The sequence below is a fragment of the Cavia porcellus genome, unplaced genomic scaffold (genome assembly GCF_034190915.1).
Source record: "Cavia porcellus strain 051 isolate PalLab524CR breed Dunkin Hartley unplaced genomic scaffold, mCavPor4.1 scaffold_6, whole genome shotgun sequence".
In the NCBI taxonomy this organism is placed as follows: domain Eukaryota; kingdom Metazoa; phylum Chordata; class Mammalia; order Rodentia; family Caviidae; genus Cavia; species Cavia porcellus.
The window spans coordinates 39,673,125-39,694,670 of NW_026947489.1; the positions used below are offsets into that span (position 1 = coordinate 39,673,125).

The following is a 21,546-nucleotide window of genomic DNA, read 5'->3' on the forward strand; positions in this document are numbered from 1 at the left end:
GAATTGTACATGTATTCCTTTAATAAATGCTTAGTTGGCCTTGCATATAAGGCTCTGCTATAAATTTGAGGTATCACCTTGATAAAACAAAGAAGGCCAAAGGGGGCTTACCCAACAATTAGTACTTGTAGTAGGGAGGATCAATGTTTGCTAAATCAAGGGTCTCAGAGCCTAAAATAGTCAAGTTATAACAGTTCTCAAAGGGGCAGAGTCCCTTTCTTGCCATGTCATAAAAGGGGTTGAGAACAAAGAAGCTCAAACACTGACTCCAGGCTCCCCATCTTACTCTGATAAGGTAACGATCTATCTCATTTCTTTCTTCTTTCCAAAAAGGTGAGCTTGTTTCCCTATCAAAACGTGTATCTCTTTTTATTAGTATATAGTTTACAAACCTCAGGCAAATAAATCTATCCTAACTCCAGATGTGACGCTAACAAATTGGGGAAATGCAAATTAAAACCTCGATGAAATGCCATTAGCAACCACTATTTTGGGGAAAAAAGAAAAGTCAGAGAATAGCAAATGATAAAGAGGCTGTGGAGCATTGGGAAAGTCATTCCATCCCCAACAGGGGTATAAACATAAATATACTATAAAGTAAATTTAGCATTAACTTTGCAAAGATGAATATGTACAACTCTATTACCTAGCTATTCTAGTACTTGGTAACTTATTTTACAAAAATGTACATTGGGATATATAAGAATGTTCATAGGGACAGAGTATAAATTATCAAAAAGACTCAAACATCTCTTGATAAAAGAGTAGATTGAGCTGGGGATTTAGCCTAGCAGCCTGCTTGGCAAATGCAAGGTCATGAGTTTGATCCCTGGTACAAAAAAAAGAGGCAAAAGTAGACAATTAAGAGACATAGTTACATAGTGGAATACTATACAGCAATAAAACGAGCATCAACTCCCAAAATGAGTACTGAGTGAAAAATATTGTATCTAGGATGATAAAATTATATAAACTTCAAAATAATAAAACTTATTTTAGGGGTACACACAGTGAGTAAAAACCAAGGCATGTTAAGAACAACATTGAGAATAATGGTTACTCTAAGGGAGAAAAAAAAGGTTGGGGCAGGACATGCAGGAAATGGTAATGAACTATTTCTAATGCTGGATAATGTATACATGAATTATTTTTTTCAAAACACATCAATTGGGGCACAATGGTACATACGCTGCATATTGTCATCCCCAAATCATTTACCCAAAGCAAAAGACATCTGCATTCAGTTGTCCAAATAATACCAGCACAAATCTGTCTCTGAAGCAAACTCAGACATGAATTACTTTTATACCATGTTATAATTATCCCTTTGTACGCTGGAAATTGTTAATTTAAAAAATCTAATCTTTGGGAGCTAAGAGGAAGTTAGAATACAGCATTCCCCCTTTACCCATTGGGGGAATGATATATAAATATTAGAGGATCCCTAAAACCTGAGACAATTCCAGACCATGCATATATTTTTCCGTATATGTAAATAACCACAATAAACTTGGTTTTACAAATTAGGCACAATAAGAGATTAACAGCAGTAAAAAAAACAATAGAGAAATTATAACAATAAACTGTGTTGTTATTTGAATATGGCCACTGACTCTTAAAATATCTTACTGTAATATTGTTATTTCTTTTTTGCTTTTCCTATACTCATTATTGAACCCTGGTCCTTGTATATGCTAGGCAAATGCTAGGCACAAGGATTTCCCTAGCCTTTAAGTTTTGAGACAAGCTCTTGCCAATTTGCTCAGGCTGGCCTTGACTTATGATTCTCCTGCCTCAGCCTCCCAAACAGATGCCCAGCTACTTTCTCCTTTTCATGTAAGAGGAAGCACTTTACAGCTTCTCTATACAACTGCTGGAACCACTCTTCTTTTTTTTTTTTTCTCCTGTGTTGGGAATCAAAACCAGAGGCTTTCCAACATAATATTCTTGTGCTCTAGGATCATTATAAGTAAAATAAGGGCTACTCTCATTGTGACATAGTTACAGTGGATCTGATAACCAGATGGGTACTGACTGGTGGGTGGGTAGCATATGTAGTAGTATGGCACAGTGGCTGTGTTGGATGTGGGCACGATTCTGGTCCTACGCAACACAGAGTAGGATAGCACAAGATTTTACTGTCCTGCTCAGAATGGCAGGCAATTTAAAATTTACAAATTATTTATTTAATTTTTCATTTAAGATTTTTGAGCATGGCTGACCCTGGGTAACAAACTGCAGAAAGCAAAACCAGGGACAAATGGAGACTAGTGTACTTAAACACAACTCTCAATATTTAGTAATGGTAGAATAACTACAGTGAGTCTTTAGGGACTCAGTTACTTTATTTTGCATCATCATTTTCACCTTTCTTTTTTTGGTTTTATGAGATAAGGACTCCTTATGGAGATCAGTATGGCCTTGAACTCATGTAGCCTAGCCTGGGTTCCAACTTGCAGCAATCCTCTTGCCTCAGCCTCTGGAGTGCTGGGATTACAGGCATGCCTGGCACCCCACTTTCTTAAAACCAAAATTGTTAAAGCAACAACAGAGCTGCAGCCATTTAACTCAAGTTTCTGTGTGCCAAGCCCTGTGAGTGACAGTGAGCAAGCTGATACAGCCCCTGACCTGGGGGAGATTTAACAAGAGAATCATAAACTTCTAATTTCACTTCCCTTTGGTTTTCATGTTTACTTTTTGATAAAGATGCCAATGTACTTCTTAATTCAGTCTTTTCAGAAATGTGTGATATGCTTCCACAAGCTTACATCATGCAGAATATCCAGTGGTGACCAGGATGGCTATGATTGCTACTAGGCTGCCTCTCCCATACCTGTGGGATTCCAGGCCTCTTTCTGTATCTGAAATATCAGAGGCATAAAGTAGCAATTCCTAGAATAAGCTTGGTAGATACTCACTAGTCCTATAAAAAACACAAAAGTTCTAAAGTCAAATCATGGAGTTCTTCATTTCTTAGTCATTTCAACACATAATAGTATATTAAAGGTTATTACAAAATATTTACAGACCTTCCGGTGTGTAACAATATGAAACTTGTTTATTACTTGTTCAAAATAAGGGGTTTCAAAAAGTTGTACAATTTAGATTAGGCTTAATAGATCACAAAAATGAACAATATGGGATAGTAAAATGCCAACCAGGCTGCCCATCCTTGACATCTTTACCATTATGTTTAGTGGATGGACATTTTTACTGAATTATACCACTCACAGAGAAAAAGAAAAGGACAACATGATGGTGTAAAGTGTGTTGATCAAAGGAAGACAATAATGCAAAAAGAATTTGGAAAGAAACTAGATATTACTGTCTGGATTATAACATTGCATTGTGTATTGAATGTTTCAAAATATATCATACATGGAAAAAAATCACTAAATACATTTAATAGAATTGTTTTTATATTTTCTGTTATATTCGTATAAAAGTTAACAAAAAATGCAATTTTTAGTCATCCTGTATTTACATAATTGGACTGATAAGTTATTAAGAAACCAGCTTTATAATAAGCAAATTTTTTGGTACAGAGACTTGAACCCAAGGCCTTGTGCTTGCCAGGCAGGTGCTGTAACACCGAGCTATATCCCTGGCCCTATAATAAGCAATTTATAGGTATTATCTCACAACAATACTATGAGGTAGACATTATTATCCTCAGGTTAAAGTAAGTAGATTAAATAACCCATGCAACGATATATAGCCTAAAACTGGCAGTTTTAGGCAGACTGAACTTCTACAGGCCTTCTCATTAGTCGTTAGTCATTGTATATGTTACACCACCAATCAATGATGTCTATCATTCCCATTGACAGACTCACAAGGCTATCATATAATTTTTAAGTTATATAGACTTAAGGTGAAATGTCTCCTTGTAGCTTCCATTTGCCACCATAATCTTTCTCATAGGTTTGACAAATTATCTGCTACTTGCCAACTTTTTAAAATAGTGAAGGTAATCATTGCCTCTGTTTTTCTCTGTTCCTGGGCAAAAATACCTTCATCATGGAACGTAAGTCCCTTCTCTACATTATGTCAATACTTTTTGTGTGTGTGTGTGGGGTCTTTTTTGAGACAGAGTCTTACTATGCAGTTCAGGGTGACCTTGAACTGACAGCAATTCTTCTATCTCAGCCTCCTGAGGGCTGGGATTACAGGCATGGGCCACCATGCCCAATTTATGTCAATACTTTTGAGGTAAGGTATGACCTATTCTTTCCCTTATTTTATGTATTAAATTTCAAAGAGTGACTATTTTGCAATTCCGTCATACTCTTGTTTCATGAGATTATACTTCAGTAAAATCATTATGCCTTAAAAAAAATCTTGTTATGTATGAATCAAATTCAAATAGCAATGCAAAAGACCTAGAATGGCCCAAATAATCTTGGGGGTTTGGCAGCAAAGAGGGAAGATTCACATATCTTGATCTGGAAACTCACCAGAAAACTATAGTAATTAAGACAATGTGGTATTGGAATATATCTATAGATCACACACATCTAATCTACATGGTTACAATTACAGGAACAAAGTTCCAGGAATAAACCTTTATCCATGATCAACTGATTTTTACACAGATGCCAAGACAATGCAGTAGAGGAAAGAACAGTCTTTTTGACAAATGGTGTTGAACAATTGTATATTCTCGTATAAACATAAACACTTTACCTTTTTTATGGATAGTGCCACAAAGTAACAAATTTATTGATATAAAGGACAACTGCCTAATTAAAAATGAAGTTTGGATATAAATATGACAAAGGAAATACTGTTTTCTCAAGCTGGGCATGATGGTGGATGGTTATAGTCCCAGGACTCAGGAGGCAGAGCAGGAGGATTGCCATGAGACCCTGTCTCAAAAGAAAAGAAAACAAAGCAAAACAAACCAACCAACCCCAAAATAACAACAAAAACCATTGTTTCCTTTACTCCCACCACTTCTGACAGAAATGTATGGGGTTTCCAAAGCAAGCATTTATCTAACTCTGTGGATAACATTTGGGGGTCCTACTGTTTAACAGAATGGGGCACTATCTACTTTCAGATTATACAAACTAAGGGTTCTGTTCCACAAGACTGCCCCTAACTTCAAAAGCCAACAGCAAGTGGCAGGACCTTAAGTTACCCATCCTTCTAATTGATTTGGCTATGCACTATAGGTTCCTATAACTGCTCAGGTTCAAGAATTTGCTAAAATGACTCAGAACTTAGGGTTTATTAGAATATTAAAAGGTAAACAATCACATGAAGAGTACACAGAGTGAGGCCCAAGGAGGTCCTGGATACAAGAGTTGTTTTAACTCAATAGAATTTGGAGTACATTTTTGGCACGTGGATACTTTCACTAACCTGGAAGCTCTGCAGGTTTCATCGGATAGGTAAGACTATTATTCTAACTTCCCAGGAGGACAGGCAATGGCACTGACAATTCCAAACTTCTAATTAATCATGGTTTAGTCTTTCTGGTGACCAGCCCTTATTCTGAGGCTATATAGAGCCTGCTGAGAGTCACTTCATTAAAAAAAAAAAATACTAGATGGGGATATACATAGCCCAGTAGCACAGTGCCTGAAGCACAAGTTCCTAAGTTTGATTCCCAGTACCAAAAAAATAAAATTAACACGATAAAATAAAATAAAAATTTTTTTGGCACCAGAAATCAAACTCATAACCTCATGCTTTTCAGGCAGGCACTGAGCCACTGAACTATATCCCAGTCCCTAATAAAACAAAATAAAATTTTAGCATTCAGGAAAATCCAAGGGATTTAGGAACTATGTCAGAACCAGGCCAAAGTCCAAATACAAGAATAAAGATGAACTTGGTACCCTATCACTCAGGAAATTAGAATGGTTTTAGATGCTGTTGTTAGGAATGTGGGTCAGATACAAAATATATGTATTTTATTATGTCACATGTGGTAACTGGATTTTAAAAGCCTACAACTTTCACTACTATATTGTATTTTTTCATAGGCAACCTCAATCCTTCATTTATGTAGTTAATTTCTGATCCTGATCTTAGCTAAAAGAATTAATAACCTCATTAAGTAATAGTAAACCTTATGAAATTTTTACTAACAAAATTTACATGTTAATGCTTTTGAACATTTATTTATTTATTTAATCAGTACCGGATATCGAACTCACAACCATGCATTTGCAAAGCAGGCACTTAATGCCACCGAGCTAAATCCCCAGCCCCTGAACATTTACTTATAAAGTTAATCAGTGAAAACTAAAAAAAAATTTATTTTGGGGGGGTACCGGGGATTGAACTCATGACCTCACGCTTACTAAGCAGCCACTTGTGCCATTGAGTTAAATCCCCAGCCAAAATATTTTGATAATATTTTAAATCAGAAATTATGGAGTGGTAGCAGTTTCCTATCTGTCTCAGTATCCAATAAAATTTAGCTTTTCTAGCTGAGTGTGATGGCGCATGACTATAATTCCAAGACTTGGGAGGCTGAGGCAGGAGGACTGCTGAGACTTTGAGGCTGACCTAAACTACGTGGCAAACCCATTTCCCATAAAATAATAAATAGAAGCTTTTATTCTGTTCACACACTACTCAAATGTTTTTCCCTTCTAGCAGTAAGTATTGAACTCAGCCTTGCACATACTAGGTCAATATTCTGCCACTGAGCTGTATCTCCAATCCTTACTTTATTTTTAGGACAACAAGGTTTCACTAAGTTTCCCCATCTGGCCTTGAACTTAATGATCCTTCTGCCTCAACTTTCCAAGTAGGTAGAGTTATTGGTATTGTCTGTGGTGCTGGGGATCAAGAACCCACATAGTGCAATCTTTTTGCTTTTCTAAATCTCTCATCAACACATTATCTATTCTGGTATGACTGCCTAGCATCCTATTCCCTGGAGTATTTGGCGATGAAGATCTTGAGGCATTTCTGGCTCTTATACCTGGGTGAAGGAAGGGAGGATGCTGTGGCTACACCTTGTGGGTGGAGGCCAGGATGTTGCTAAACATTCTATACCGCCCAGGAGTTCCTCACAACAAGGAATGGTCTATCCTCAAATGTCAGTAGTGTTTAAGTTGAAAAGGTTGATCTCAATCCTAAGTCTTACAAAAAAAATTGGGTTCATGGAGACTAATCTCATTGCTTTCATAATTTTAATTAGAAAAAACTAACAGATTTAGTTATGCTCCTTTTTCTAATTCTATCATTCTATTTCTCCAGGTTTGGATTCCTAGAATATTAAAGCTATGGAAGTACAGGAGTTCTGAGACACTGATGTTGTCAAACCCCAGTAGTACAAAACTCTCTTTGTGCTTCCTGGCTATAGAGTCTTCAAGATATTCCTCAATAAACTGAACCCAGCACTGAGCTCCAGGATGTATCTAGTAGGTTAATAAAGATTTCACAAAGGGCATGACAAATGCACACATATACCTTAACAGAGTTAACATCCCAGAATTATACAGCTCTCGATTATACTACTGATTGTAATTCAGTTGTATATTTAACTTATAATTCTGAAGTGGGGATGAATAAAGACTGAAAGAAAAAAGATACAAGAAAATAATTTGGGGGCCAGAGATACAGCTCAATGGCACAGTGCCTGCCTAGTAAATGTGAGGTTGTGAGTTAGATCCCCAGTACAAAAAGAAAAGAAAAGAATTTGGCATTTTGGGATAATATTATAGGTAATTATCCTTTTTTCTTTAAGTGCCAGAGGCTGAATGAAGGCCTTATGCATGCTGAGCATGTGCTCTATACCACTGAGCTACATCCTCAGCCTCTGGTAATTTTTTCTTGATTTTGATTTCTGATGTTACCAGTAATAATTAGCATTATTGATAACATTTTTTCTGTAATAAAAACTTCCCAAACAAGCTGGGGATTTAGCTCAGTCACATAAGTTGCCTGCCTGGCAAGCCTGAGTGACTTTGACCCTTGGTACAAAAAAAAAAAAAAAAAAAAAAAAAAAAAAGAAAAAAATCCCAAAACTATTCAAGTGCAACACTGTTTCTAATACTTAGGAGGGAGGCTGAGGCTCCAATTTGAAGACTAGCTAGGATAATTTAGTATGACTTTGTCTCAATATAAAAAGGGTTGTGATGTAGCTCTTGCCTTTTGCCTGACAGGTGTGCTGGATTTCATCCCCCTGGCAAAAAAACAAAAAACCCCTAAGTGTCTGTCAATAATAATAAGCATATTTATCTATATAATAAAATACTATAAATCCATTTAAAAATAAAAGAACAGGGCTGGGAACATAGCTCAGCAGTGCAGTGCTTTCCTGGCAAGCACAGGGTCGTGAGTTCAATCCCCAATATCAAAAAGATTAAAAATAAATAAAAATAAAGAACAACAAATTCTAGATGCTTATGTACTGTTTGAATATTGATAAGAATCTCTAACACACAGTGAAAATATCAAGACAGAGTAATGTGTACAGCATGCTATCACTGTATTAAAAGGAGGGAAATAACTGATGGCACATGTCTATGATGCCAGTAATCAGAAGGCTGAGGCAGGAAGATTATGAGTTCAAGGCCAGCATGGTCTATATAGTGAGAGTGTTGTCTCAAAAAAAAACCAAAAGGGGCTGGGGATTTAGCTCAGTGGCATAAGCGCCTGCCTTGTAAGCAGGCAGTCGTGAGTTTGATCCCTGGTACCAATAAAAAAAGAAAAAGCCCCCCCCCCAAAAAAAAACCCAAAAAAGGAGAGTATATATTTAATACATTTGTAAACAGGAGGTAAATATTTTGAAGGACATCCAAAAAACTAATAAAACTGGTCAATTTCAGAGAGAGGAAATGGATTTCTATGGAGTATTTCCTGTACATCAATGATTAATCGTATTACTAATACCCAGACAAAAAGTAATTTAAAGACTAATAAGCAAAATGCCAGTGAATCTTTTAGAGATAACAAATAATTACTCTGTATAAATCTGTATATATAAAATCCTGATGCTAACAGTGTTATGCTGAGATTGAAGATAAAATTAAAACAAAGGCATTAAACCAGAGAACAGTTTTCCAGACTCTTACCTTATTTTTTTTTTTTTTTCCTGATACTGGGGATCAGAAGTTGAAAGCAATGAGCTACATTCCCAGCCCACTTTATTTTGAAAGAGGGTCTTAAATTGCTCAGGCTGGCCTTCAATTTAGGCTTTTCCCACCTCAGGCCCTAGGCAGCTAAGATTACTGGTGTACAGTACCACACTAGAAAAGTTGTCCCCTTAATACAAGAAAAATGGAGGTAATAATAGTATCTACAAACAGAATTGCAGGTATGGATTAAATGATTCATAAATTAGTTTATTATTACTGCTGTTTCTACAAAGTTTACATGGCTACCAAGGAAAATGCTGAGCTCTGAATCTGGGCAGCCTAATACATTATTTGTGTTTTGCAGGTAATCATCTACAGCATGATTTTAAATAAAAAATAATTTACAGACTCTATGTCTCCATAGTATTTACTTACATATGGTCAAATATAGGCCCCCACCACATTCCATTCTTTAGACATTTGAAACTTTGTTTACTTATACTGCATTTAAGATAATATCTCTGGGTGAAAGCACCATGAAATACTTAACTGCTGTTTCTCTCATGGGAAAGTCAGAGGGCAGCTCAGCCAACACTGCTGCAGTAGAGCAGCAGAAAAGCCCAGTTGTCTTTACAGGTTGAGGACTGCTGCCATGAAGGCAATACTGGAAACACAGGCAGCTCTGTTGATTGCCTGACATTTTGCTTTACGAAATTTCAATTAAACAGTCTCATTTAAATTAAACTCTCATTTAAATTAAAGCATAAAACCGTGAAGTAAAGTAGACCACATGGCAGGTTAGCCAGCGGTTGGTTACCATTATGTATTAATTTCCTATTGCTGCTTTAATAAGTTCCACAAACTTGAGTAGTGTTAACACAAGAAAAAATTATAGTTTTGTAGTTTAGAAATGGGAAATAAAAGTGAAGCAGCATTGTTTGCCTTTCTAGAGAGTTTGCCTTCTAAGAGTCTTTTTTGTAATCATTGCCAAGCCCACAGGTTACCTGATTCATGGCTCCCTTTCATTTAGACTCTTTTGCTCCCCTCTTCTATCTTTTGAAGATCTGTAATTCAGTGAGTATATTGGATAATTCGATCCTTGAGAATTCACAGATGTAAAGAAGGGAAGGGAAACCCAAGCGATTGTTTCCCAAATGTGGTTTTGAATTGCTTTACCCTTCTGTGACAAGCATATACTATCAAATCTAGGATTATGTATGCATTTTAAGACCATAGGTTTCCTGAATTCAATCATAAAATGTCAGTGCGTTTTGAGAAATAAGTATTTATCACAGAATCTGACTGTTTTTTACATTTTAATAACGATTTGAAAAGACGGAACATTACCAACAAACCTCACCAACATCAACGGTATTGTAAACGGCAACAATACTCTACATTTTCCCTATGTCTAGGAATAATTCCATCTTACATGTATTATGTATTTCACACACAAACCCTAAAGCATATTTGCAGGTAACTAACTTTTATGTCCAATTTCCGATAAAGAATTAAGAAAAATATCTTGCCAGCGGACACACAAGCCCAAACGAGGCATGTTGGAGCGTTCGAGAGGTAGAGACAGGAGGATCTCATGTTCAAGCTCCGACTGGGCAATTTAGCAACTTGGTGAGATCCTAAGGAAAAAATATCAACGACAACAACAACAGACTGAGGATGTAGCTCAGTGGGAGGGTTCAACATCCCAGGACCAGGGGCGGGTGGTAAGAAAGTCCTGGGAGATCATTAAACTGTACTTCGAAATTAGAAATACATGGTTCCTTTACACCCTAACGCTACTATTCTGCTTAATGAACTGAAAATACACGATCTCTGAAGAGTGCATAAACGACAAGAAAACATCATAGTATACACACAGACATATGAAATTCGGAAAACCTTAACTGGATTAACAATATCAACAAAAAAGAGACTACTGCACCGCTTCTTCTTCTTCTGAGACGCTGAGCCCGCGAAGAACTGTAGGAGAGCGGCGACCCTTATGGCCTTATCTCCCTCCTGGAGGTTCGGAGTCCCACTTTATTCCCTCATCGCTAAAACCCTCTGTGGATCCATGCCCTCACCGATAGTTAAGGTTCAGCTTTCCCGACGCGGTATCCAGCAGACACAATCAGCAGGCAACTCCAAAACGCCGGTCCCTGAGATCGCGCAGGTCCTACTGCAGGAAACCACACAACGCGCAGTCGCCGCAGCCTCCAACCGCCAGCCAGCAGAGGGGCGCTACGCCACCCTTGACCCGCTCTGGGTGGCCAGCAGGAGAAGGGGGCGGCGAGCCTCAGCGCTGCGGCGACGAGCCCAGAGAGGCAGGTAGTTACAGGTATTTACTCGCTTCTCGGATAATTCCAGTCGTCAAGGAGAGCTCTACCTGCCTTTGCCCTGTCCTTTTCTCCTCCGCCCCTGCAGCCGTCTAGAATGGAACAGTCCTGCCATGGGGATTGTGGGAGGCGCAGGCGCGAAGAGTGGAGGGTGGGGGGGGTGGAGGCGGCGGCAGCCGTGGCGGCGGTTGGTGGCCGTGGGGGCGGGGAAGGGGGAGAGGAAAGAAGAGGAGGTGGAGGAGGAGGAGGTGGAGAAGGTGGAGGAGGAGGAGGAGGAGGAGGCGGAGGAGGCGGCGGCTTGGGCGCGCGCCCGCGCCGCCGAAGGTACGCTTGAGGGCCTGCGCCACAGCGGGTTTGACAGGGGCTGGGGGGGTGGTGCACAGAGGCCCGCGAGAGGAGGAGCCCCTGAGCGAACGCGCACAGGCTGGTGGGCGCGCGGGACGGCGGGCGGTGGTGGTTGGTGGGCGCGGGAGCGCGGAGCCAGATCCACTCCTACGCGAGCCGGCGGGCGTGCGCGCGCGACGGCCGGAGGGGGGCGGTGGGAGAGAGCGGGGAGGGAGGAGTGGGAGGCGGTGGGGGGGCTGAGGCGCCCTTCGCTCCCTCCCTCCTGAGGAGCAGCCACCGCCGCCGCTGCCGCCGCTCCCGCCGCCATTTTGGGTTCGCTTTGCGGAGGGGGAGACGATCCCCTTCTTGGGTGCGGGACCCGCCTCCCCTCAGTTTCCCCCTTTGAGCCCTACGTCTTTCCCTTCTCTCTCGCATTTCCGCCAGTCCGCTCACCCAAAGGCCGCCTCCTGACACGCGGGAGAGAGCCGCTGTGGACTGAGGGAAGCGGAGGCGCCTGGCAGCCACCCCCTCATCCCCACTTCCCTGCACTCTCATCGCTCTCGGCCTCGGCCTCTGACACGGTGAGTGGAGCGGTTCGGGCAGGCCTTGGGGCCTAAGTGCGCTCTCTGAGACTCAGTTCTGGGATGTCCTGTCATCTCCCGGACCCTCTGGGGGAGAGGTGGTAGGATGGGGGAGGGGAGGAGGAAAGGGGATCCTGAGCTATCGGGGAAATCCTTTCAGTCGGGGTTGAAGGGATGTCCCTGACAGGCGTGCTCCTGGCTTGTGGGCCGGGGCTGGAAAGTAAGTGATGGAGGCGGAGTCGGTTGTGCCCCTGACAGGTTAGTTTGTGTCTGGAGGCATGGTTGGAGCATCTCCTGTAGTCCAGTTTGAGTCTGCTAAAGGGTGTTCAGAGGGCACTTTACCTGTGTGGCAAGGTCTATGGTAGCCCTGAAGCGCAGAACTATATACAAGAACGAAAGAATGATCTCAGTGATAGTTTAATAAATGTCACTGTTTAGTTTGTACATGGAAGGATGTTTTTGGTCTGGAAGACAGATGGTCTGTTGATGGAGAGCGACTGTGTTTGTGTGTTTATGCAAGGATGGAAAGTGTTCCAGAAGAGTTTCTTTGTATTTGTATAAGTGTAATGGAGTACTCCTTGTAAGTTAAGTTTATTTTTAAAATAAATGTTGAGGTGTTTTTTGCAGATTGATACGTATGTGTATTTTAGGGATTGGGAATGCCTAATTACGTGTGAAAGAGCATTAAAGGCATTACTCTAGACAGTTTATTATATATGTTTATGTGTAATTGGAGGGGGAAGAAACTTGGCGTAGCCAATTGAGGTCTTAGGAATAATTTGTGCCTTTGAATATAGAATGAATTATGTAAATGTGAAGGTCCAAAACATCTTTCATAGAATAATTATGGTAACATTTTACATTGAGCTTTTATATTCAGAATACTGTTTCAACTTTTTGTGATTCTAAATCTCTGAATATGGTAGGGCATGTATTTTCTCCCATATTATGAAATAGTAAATTGCAGCATAAAGAGGTAGCTTTTCCAAGATCACAGTAAGTTGGTGACAAAGTTGAGATTATAGTGCAGATATTTTAAGTATACTTCAAGTTTTATCCAGAATTACATTCATCATATTGTAATGCCCCAAAAGGTCTTATTGGCAAAGGTGAGTATATTGAAAAGACAGGGGCAGAAATAACTTGTCGGATTATATTTGGCAGAGGCTTAGTGTTTAGAGCTTAATAGTGTTAAACGTGTATGGAATGTGTGTTGATCTTGCCTGTCTGACCTGTATGAAATAAATATCTTTGACTTTATTATCTTTTTATTTTTTGGTCCTGGGAATCGAACTCAGGACCTTGAGCTTGCCAGCCAGGCACTTATGCCGCTGAATTATATCCCAGGCTTTTTTTTTTTTTTTAATTTTTTTTTAGACAAGGTCTCGCTATGTAGTTCAGGCTGGCCTTGGACTCATTATGTGGACCAAACTGGCCTTGAACTTGTATGGATTCTCCTGCCTCTGCCTCTAGAGTGCTGGAAGTACAGGCATTCAGTCCTAGACTTTTATTTTGTTTTTGTGGAAGAAGGGGAGCCCTGCATTTTGCAGTACTGGTATAGAACCCACAGTCTTTGCACTGACTGCACCCCCAGCCTGTTGATTGATTGACAGTCTTGCTAAGACACCATGCCCAGCTGAAGCAAAGTATATCTGATACATTAGCTTGTGCATTTGAAGGAGGGAAGGGTTTCACAGCTTTGCTCCGGTGCTGACAATTTAACTTTATTTTTTTAATACTTTAGTGTTGAAGTTTGAACTCAGGACCTCATACCTGCCAAATATGAGTCTACTACTGAGCTACATGCCCAGCTAGACAGTAAACCTTTAGAAGGATCCTCTTTCATTCACCTAGTAAATAGTGTTTATTGAATTACCTATTCAAGAAATGGTCCTTGCCTTGGGGTTAGAATAATAAAGGTGCCATTGTTGAGATAGTCTGGGTGCATATTGGGGGGGGGGTTGTCTTGACAGTCATATGTATTAAGTTGAGTGAGCAAGCAACTCAATGTGGAATTGAAATTAAAAAGCCTTTCAAAGTCTGTTCAACTGAGACAGGAGGATTTCAGGTTTGAATTTAACCTGGGCAATTTTGTGAGACCTTGTTATTGTCTTTTTATTTTTAATTTTTTTCAAGATGGAATCTCTATGTAGTTTAGGCTGGCCTTGAATTCAAGGTGATTTTCTTGCCTCAGCCTCTTAGCTCTCAAACCTGCTCGTGTGTGTGTGTGTGTGTGTGTGTGTGTGTGTGTGTCCCCATCCATGTATGTCCCCCTCCTCGTGACAGGGTTAGTCTCCTATGTAATTCATGTTGGCCTAGAACTCAATCCTCCTTCTTCAACTTCCTGAGTGCTGGGATTATAGGCATGTGCCACCACATCCAACCGAGACCTTGTTTTGAAATAAATTGAAAATAAAACTACTGGGGGTGTAGCTCATGTGAAGGCCCTGAGATTAAATCCCTAGCACTCTCTCCCCTTTTGGAGGGAGTTTAGATGTTTCAGACAATTTAATATGTAAGGTTTACAAGAATCTAAACTGGTTGAAGTAGAGTACACCTGTAATCCCAGCACTTGGTAGGCTGAGGCAGGAAGATCAAGGCATTAGAGGCTAGCCTGGGCTACATAGTGTACTCAAAGCCAAGCTGAACTGCACAGTGAAACCCTGTTTTCAAAACAAAACAAAAAACCTGTAATGAAATGGAACCAATTTATGTTTAGGTCTTTGCTCCTTACCTTAGGTTAAGCTTGTTTAGGGGTAAAGATGCTGGTATGAGTTTAAGGTAAAAGATTCTGCCATAGTATTTGAAGATACAACAGAAGAAATTTAAAATTATTTTTAAAACTTTTGTTTATTTTTATTGTACTGGCCATTGAACCCAGCCTTATTTTATCTTTTCTTTATGAATTTATTTCTGCAATGTTAGTACATGATTTTGAATTACACAAGTATGTGTAGTGTCTTTATCCCCAAGTTTTTTTTTTCTTTTTTGTGTTTTCTGAGACAGGGTCTTGCTGTGTAGTAGAAGGTTGGCCTTAGACTCACTATGTAGGCCAGGTTGGCTTCCAAGTCAGCAGTGATCCTTCTGCCTCAGCCTCCCAAATACTGGAATTACGGGCATGTGCCACCACGTCTAGCCCCAGAGTCTTGAGGGGTAGGCCCATTTCCTTTCTATTTTGTGCTGGAACTGAGATGGTTTGAAGTTCATTTGTTACAGAGTTTAGTTTAGTTATAATAAACACTGCATTACTCCTATGCAACAGACGCATAAAATTATGTGGCCTCTGGTCTTGAGATTCTAAGCTAATTGAATCACTGAGTTGAATGATAAAAGGGGCTCTCAGAAGGACTAGAGGAAAAACAGATTTCTAGAAGTTGAGATTTTATAACCATTCACAGAGTTTGCCATTGTTCTTGGGAACCTATAGAGTGAACAACTTGGTAGAAAAATATTTAGTATCATCCGATGTTTTTGGATAAAGGAACTATCTGGTTTGGAAAGGAGACAGACACCTGGGCATGGTGGTGCACACCTGTAAGCACACAGGAAGACTGAGGCTGGTAGACGATTGCAATTTCAAGCCCAGCTTGGACAGTTTGGCACTTAGCAAGACTCTTTTCTCAAAATTTAAAAAAGATTTTAAAAGGGGCTAGAAATGTAGCTCAGTGTGAAGGCCCTGGGTTTAATCTCCAGTATCACCCCCTTCCTCCCTCCAAGGAAGCAAACATTCCTATGTTTGGTTGTTTTGTTTTTTGGGACATGGACTTAGCTGTGTAGTACAGGCCTCAAAGTAGCAAATTCTTCCTTCTTGAACTTCTTGAGTGCGGAGATTACAGGTGTGCACCACTACGATTTGTATTCATTCTTTGTTTTGGGTTATATTTCTGTAGTAAGTCTATGTAAATATATCATTTTGGGGGTATACATATACATCTAGAAAACTCTTGTGTAGATAAAATTCAGAAGCAATTTGACAGACTACTCAATCTGAATTTACAATTGGAAATTAAAAATCATTACTGCAGGCCAGATGTTATCCCATTACTCTGAGAGGCTGAGGCAATCAAAAATTGGAGCTCATCTGGTCAATTTAGCAATTTAGGGAGACTTTGTCTCAAAATAAAAAAGGACTGGATATATACCTCAGTGTGAAGGCCCTGGATTCATCCAGTACTGCAACAAAACAAAAAACTGTAGTCTTTTAAAAGAGCAAGAAATTGAAGAAGATGTTTTAATAGGACACAATATAGGATTCAATAAGGTAATGAAGACAATTTTATTTTATTTTTTGATCTTATTTTGAGATAGGGTTTTACTGTGCAGTTAAGGCTGACTTTGAACCCACTTCATAGCCCATGGCCTTGAACTCACAGGGATCCTCTTGCCTCATGCTTTTCCTGCCTCATGCTCGAGTACTAGAATTACAGGCATGTGCCACCACCTTGGCCCTGAAGAGATATTAATTTCCTTTTCTTTATATTAGCATGGCCCTTTGTAATGTAGATTTGTGAAAAGTTTATTTTCTCCATTCTTTTTTCATTACTGATTATTGAGCTCAGGTCAGGGCCTTTGCACTGAGCTACATCCTCAGGGACATCTGCCTGTTTTGAATTTTTTGAGACAGAGTCTCACTGAGAGGCTAAGTTGACAAGTTGTCGGCAGGGACTAGAACTTGTGATCCTCCTGCATTCACCTCCCACAGTCTTAAGATTATAGGTACATACCACCATGCCCAGCTAGTTTCTCCTATTTTAGATGGGTAGTATGTTGACAGTGTTTTAATTTTATGTATGCCATATATGTGTGTAGTATGCATGTATACATACATGTAAACATGTAGGTATCATTACAGTATTATATGTACTAGATACTAGACAATTTAAAATAAAATGCTACTTGTTGGGCATAGTGAAGCACATCTATAATTTTTAAGTTACTAAGAAGGCTGAGGCTGGAGGATAACTTGAGCCCAGGGATTCAAGGCCAGGCTGGGAACAGTAGTACCCTGACACAAAAACAAATAAAAAATGCTTGTAAGTCATAAAAGAAAAGTGAGTCAGGACCTTAATATCAAGAATGGGGAAAGATTCCAGCACTTGGGAGGTTGAGGCAGGAGGATCTCTGCAAAGTTTGAGACCAACCTGGGCTACAAAGTAAACTCATGGTCAGCCTGAACCTGCATAGTGAGACCTTGTCTCAAAAAGATTTAAAAAAAAAAAAAAGCAACAATTGCATGTTGCTATCGGAGCTATTATGTATTGATCTGGATATTTGAAAAGTAATATACAACCTTACTTTAACCTGCTGTGAGGTCTCTTTTGTGCCAGCCTTTCCACTAATGTCACAGGTTAAACTGGCTTGCCAGAGGAGATGGGAGTGTTTGTAGTATGTTTGTTTTTTGTTTTGATATATACTGCTACTTGTTTTTTAACATTTTCCTCAAATCTAGTTGTTGAAATATGTTTTTCTTTGTATGAAGAGATTAGCGTTCCTGTCTGTTAATGTCATTTTAGTCAATAATTGCCAATCTTATATTTTCCCTTTAAAAAAAGGGAACATCTCACTGGAGATGTTAATGGTAGAGTGTGATATTGACCCCTTTGCTCCCAGTGATGACAGAAATTTGACTCATAATCTTATTGCTGTTTTACATTTGCATTTCTTTCATTGATTATTAATTTTTTTCATGTTTGAAGAACCTATGAAATTTTAACTTTAGCATTGTTTCTACTCTTCATAGTTTTTAGTTGTTTATTCTGAAATAGAAGCAAATTAATGAAAATATTTTATATACTTTTTTGTTAAATTTTGTCCATTGTTTAAATGTGACAGATTTCAAACATATGCAGTAATAGAGTATAATGAGGCTTTATGTACTGAATGTCCCCTTTAGATTTTATCAATACAGTTTTAAAGACAGTTTATTATCATAAAAGATGCATTGCCATTAATCCAACTCAATATACTACTTCTTTTGAAGCTGGTATTGGTGGCTCAAACCTCTAATCCAAGTGCTCTGGGAGGCTGAGGTAGGAGAATTGATAATTCAAGCCCAGCATGGGAAATTTAGCAATTTAGAGTTTGTATCATATTTAAAAAATAAAGAAACTAAATGTGTAGTTCAGTGGAAAGGTCCTGAGTTTAAACTGCAGTATCTGGAAAAAAAATATTCCCTTTGCTTGGAGTATACTTCATCATTCTTGCCATTTTTTGAAACAATTCTGTAAGTGTTTTTGTTTTTGTTTTGGTGAGTGTCTTTATGAGGTATGATTAAAAAATACATGGTGAATGTTGCTGCCAAGTGCTATCCAACCAAAAGGCAAGGTTACAAAAACATTAAGGTACGTTTTTATATACCTTATTCGTTGGTTGAGGCACCCTGTGATTTCTGTGTCTTCCCCAAAGGGAAAATGACCCATAAAGATAAACATTTCAGATGGATTCAGGACTAGATAGCTACACCAGCACAATCAAAGGAACTGAAAAAAGAGTTGTTCCCTGCTTCAGAAAGGGACAAGAATGATGGGATCAGCGTTTGAAGTAAGGGTTTGTTTGTTTGTTTTTTTGAGACAAGGTCTCATTATGTGGTTCAGGCTGGCCATATGCTCATTTTGTAGCCCAGGCTGGTCTTGAATTTGAAACAATCCTCCAGCCTCAGCCCTCCCGTGTGCTGGGATTACAGGAGTGCGCCCAGCCAAAATAAGGAATGTTTTGAAGGTGATTAATGGCATTGTAAGCATTCATTGTGTTTTTTGCTCACGCCTTCATATGGGGGTATGTGGTACTGGAGACTAAATTTGGGGCCTTTGCACTGAGCGAAATCTCTAGTCCTTTTTGTATTTTTTCTTTTGATATACGGTCTTGCTAACTTTTGCAGGATGGGATCAAACTTGTGACCCTACTCTGTCAGCCTTCCAGAGTGCTGGAATTGCAGGCATGAGCCATCATTCCTGGACCCTAGACCTCTTCACTTTCTGGGAGAAGTGGGTACTGGGGATTGAACCCAGAGTCTTTGCACTGAGTCTTTTTTTTTTTTTTTTTTTTTAATTTTGAGACAAGATTTCTAAATTGCCAGTTGTCTAAGCTGGGCTTCAATTTGGAATTTTTCTGCTTCAGCCTTTCTGCTTCAGACTTCCTGAGTGATAGTTTTGTTGTTGTTGTTGTTGTTGTTGTTTGTTTGTTTGTTTTTTATTTGTTTTGGTACCAGGAATTGAATTTAGGAGCTTGTGCTTGACAGGCAGGCACTTATGCAACTGAACTATATCCCTGGTCCTGTGTTTTCATTCTTAAAGGAAACTGGTGTCTATAACTTTAAAATTAACTGATAATAGTTGCAACTAAATCAGTTACATAGGCTACTTGTAATCTGTATTACCTTTCAATAGGAAATTCCTCTGTCAACTAAGAAATTATCATTGAGTCCAAGCAGTACAGTACCTGCCCTGGCAAATGCTAATTCCTGAGTTCAAATCTTGGTACTAAGAAAAAGAAATTCACATCACTGGTTTTAGGTGTTTATATTAAAATATTTGAAGTTCCAGGTAGCCAAAAAAGCGTATCAATTTTTTCAAATACCTGTATGAAATAATTACTGTTTTTGTTTTTGAAGTTTTAGTCGTAGTAACATGATTATAAAAACATTTTTTAGTTTTTGCTTCCACTTGATTATCTATTGAGATAGTTAAGAAGTCAGATGGTTTTGGTAATATTGAACAAAACTGAGATTGGTCTTGACTCAAACTTAATATTTTAGAGAATGAAATCCACATTATTTTAAATTTGAAATTCCAATTGTGGATATTCTGCATGACTATTTGAAAATTTATACCTTTATGTTGCATACCTTAGAGTATTTTTCAGAGTGTGGATGCCTTCAATGTTGTGGGGGGGGGGAGGTATTGCTGTTGAGTTACAAAAATGAATCAGAGTATATAGATTTTAAAAGGTTGTTATGAAAGTAGTGTTCAAGGGGCTGGGGATTTAGCTCAGCAGCATAAGCACCTGCCTTGCAAGCAGGCGGTCATGAGTTCGATCCCCAGTACCGATAAAAAAGAAAAAGACAAAAAAAAAAAAAGAAAGTAGTGTTCAGATGCATGTCCTTCTTTCCAGGAAAGCTGACAGTTGTATTACAGCCCATGTGAGTACAAGTTTTATCAGCAGTGTTTCATTAATCTTTTATTGTGTTTTATAATCCCAAGGAAGTAAGTCATGAATGCTTGACTTCATCTTTTGGTTCTACATTCCATTCAATATGTTTAGCACACTTCATACAAAGCACTCTTCTCATTCAAAAACATTTTATTTGCCCTAAGTCTATAGAAAGATAGTGTGTCAGATTATAAAGTAGTTATGTGTGTGGTGGCTTCTTGGAGTAAATGACATTATTTGAAATAAGGAGGAAACATTTCTTAAGGTAGTGTTTCTTAAATTCAGTGCTGCTGCAAATGAAAGATCCAGAGTTTATTTGAAGACCTGACTGAAGTCATGAATGGAGAGAATTTGAGAGAGTAAACTGATAACTCTGACATTTGGAAAAATGGTAGTGGAAGAGGGGAGTTTGACTTAGTCCTGTGTAAAGATTAATGGTGAACATTACAGTCTTCAAAGAAGGTTGGAAGATACAAGTCTCAAATAAGCAGTAGTTTCATATAAGTGATAATACAAATTGTGGATGCAGAAGATCATTCGTGTGTATGTATGGTTAATTTTTTAAATTTTGATTTTTTGAGAGAAGGTCTTACAATGTAGCTCAAACTGTACTTGAATTTACTGTATAGCCCAGGCTATACACCTCTCAGTCCTACTTCAACCTCGCCAGATTGGAAGTACAGGCTTGTGCCACCATACTCAGCACCTCTGTGTTTACGAGGGAAATTAAGTATCAAACAATCCTTTCACTTACTTTAATAAGTACTTCCTGTATAATTTTTGTATATCAACTAAAAATTTAAAAAGCAAAAGGGACTATTGAGTCTGGCATGCTGACATGTGCTTGTAATTCCAGCACCTTCAGGCAGGAATAGCTGCTGGTTTGAGCTTTCCTGGGCAGTTTTGTGTTTAGGAAACCTGTCTCAGAATTAAAGAAGCAAACAGGTTGGCGATATAGCTCAGTGGGTAAGTGCTGAGTTCAATCCGCAGTGCTGCAAAATAAAACAATGTTGAGCTGGGTATGATCATAATAGTACTCTCTTATAGTATTGGGTACTCAGAACCCTATGAAAGAAGGGTCACTTTAGTTCACAGAAGTTCGAAATCAGCCTG

General features: G+C 39.0%; 2 protein-coding genes across 5 annotated transcripts in view; one reads left to right on the forward strand and one right to left on the reverse strand.

Annotated features, from left to right (window-relative positions):
• The window catches only part of Dap3 (death associated protein 3), a 32,134-nt gene extending 20,826 nt beyond the window's left edge, over positions 1-11,308 (reverse strand). The window contains exon 1 of one of the 3 annotated variants that reach the window (XM_003475615.5): positions 11,129-11,308. The gene's annotated coding sequence lies outside the window, so the exon portion shown is untranslated. Of the gene's footprint in view, positions 1-10,986 lie in introns of all 3 variants that reach the window. The other 2 variants (XM_063249590.1, XM_063249589.1) reach the window with 2 other exon arrangements.
• Positions 11,309-12,034: 726 nt separating this feature from the next.
• Ash1l (ASH1 like histone lysine methyltransferase) overlaps positions 12,035-21,546 on the forward strand; it is a 167,393-nt gene continuing 157,881 nt past the window's right edge. Inside the window, exon 1 of one of the 2 annotated variants that reach the window (XM_063249573.1) lies at positions 12,035-12,285. The gene's annotated coding sequence lies outside the window, so the exon portion shown is untranslated. The remainder of the gene's footprint in view (positions 12,286-21,546) is intronic. The other variant, XM_063249571.1, reaches the window with a different exon arrangement.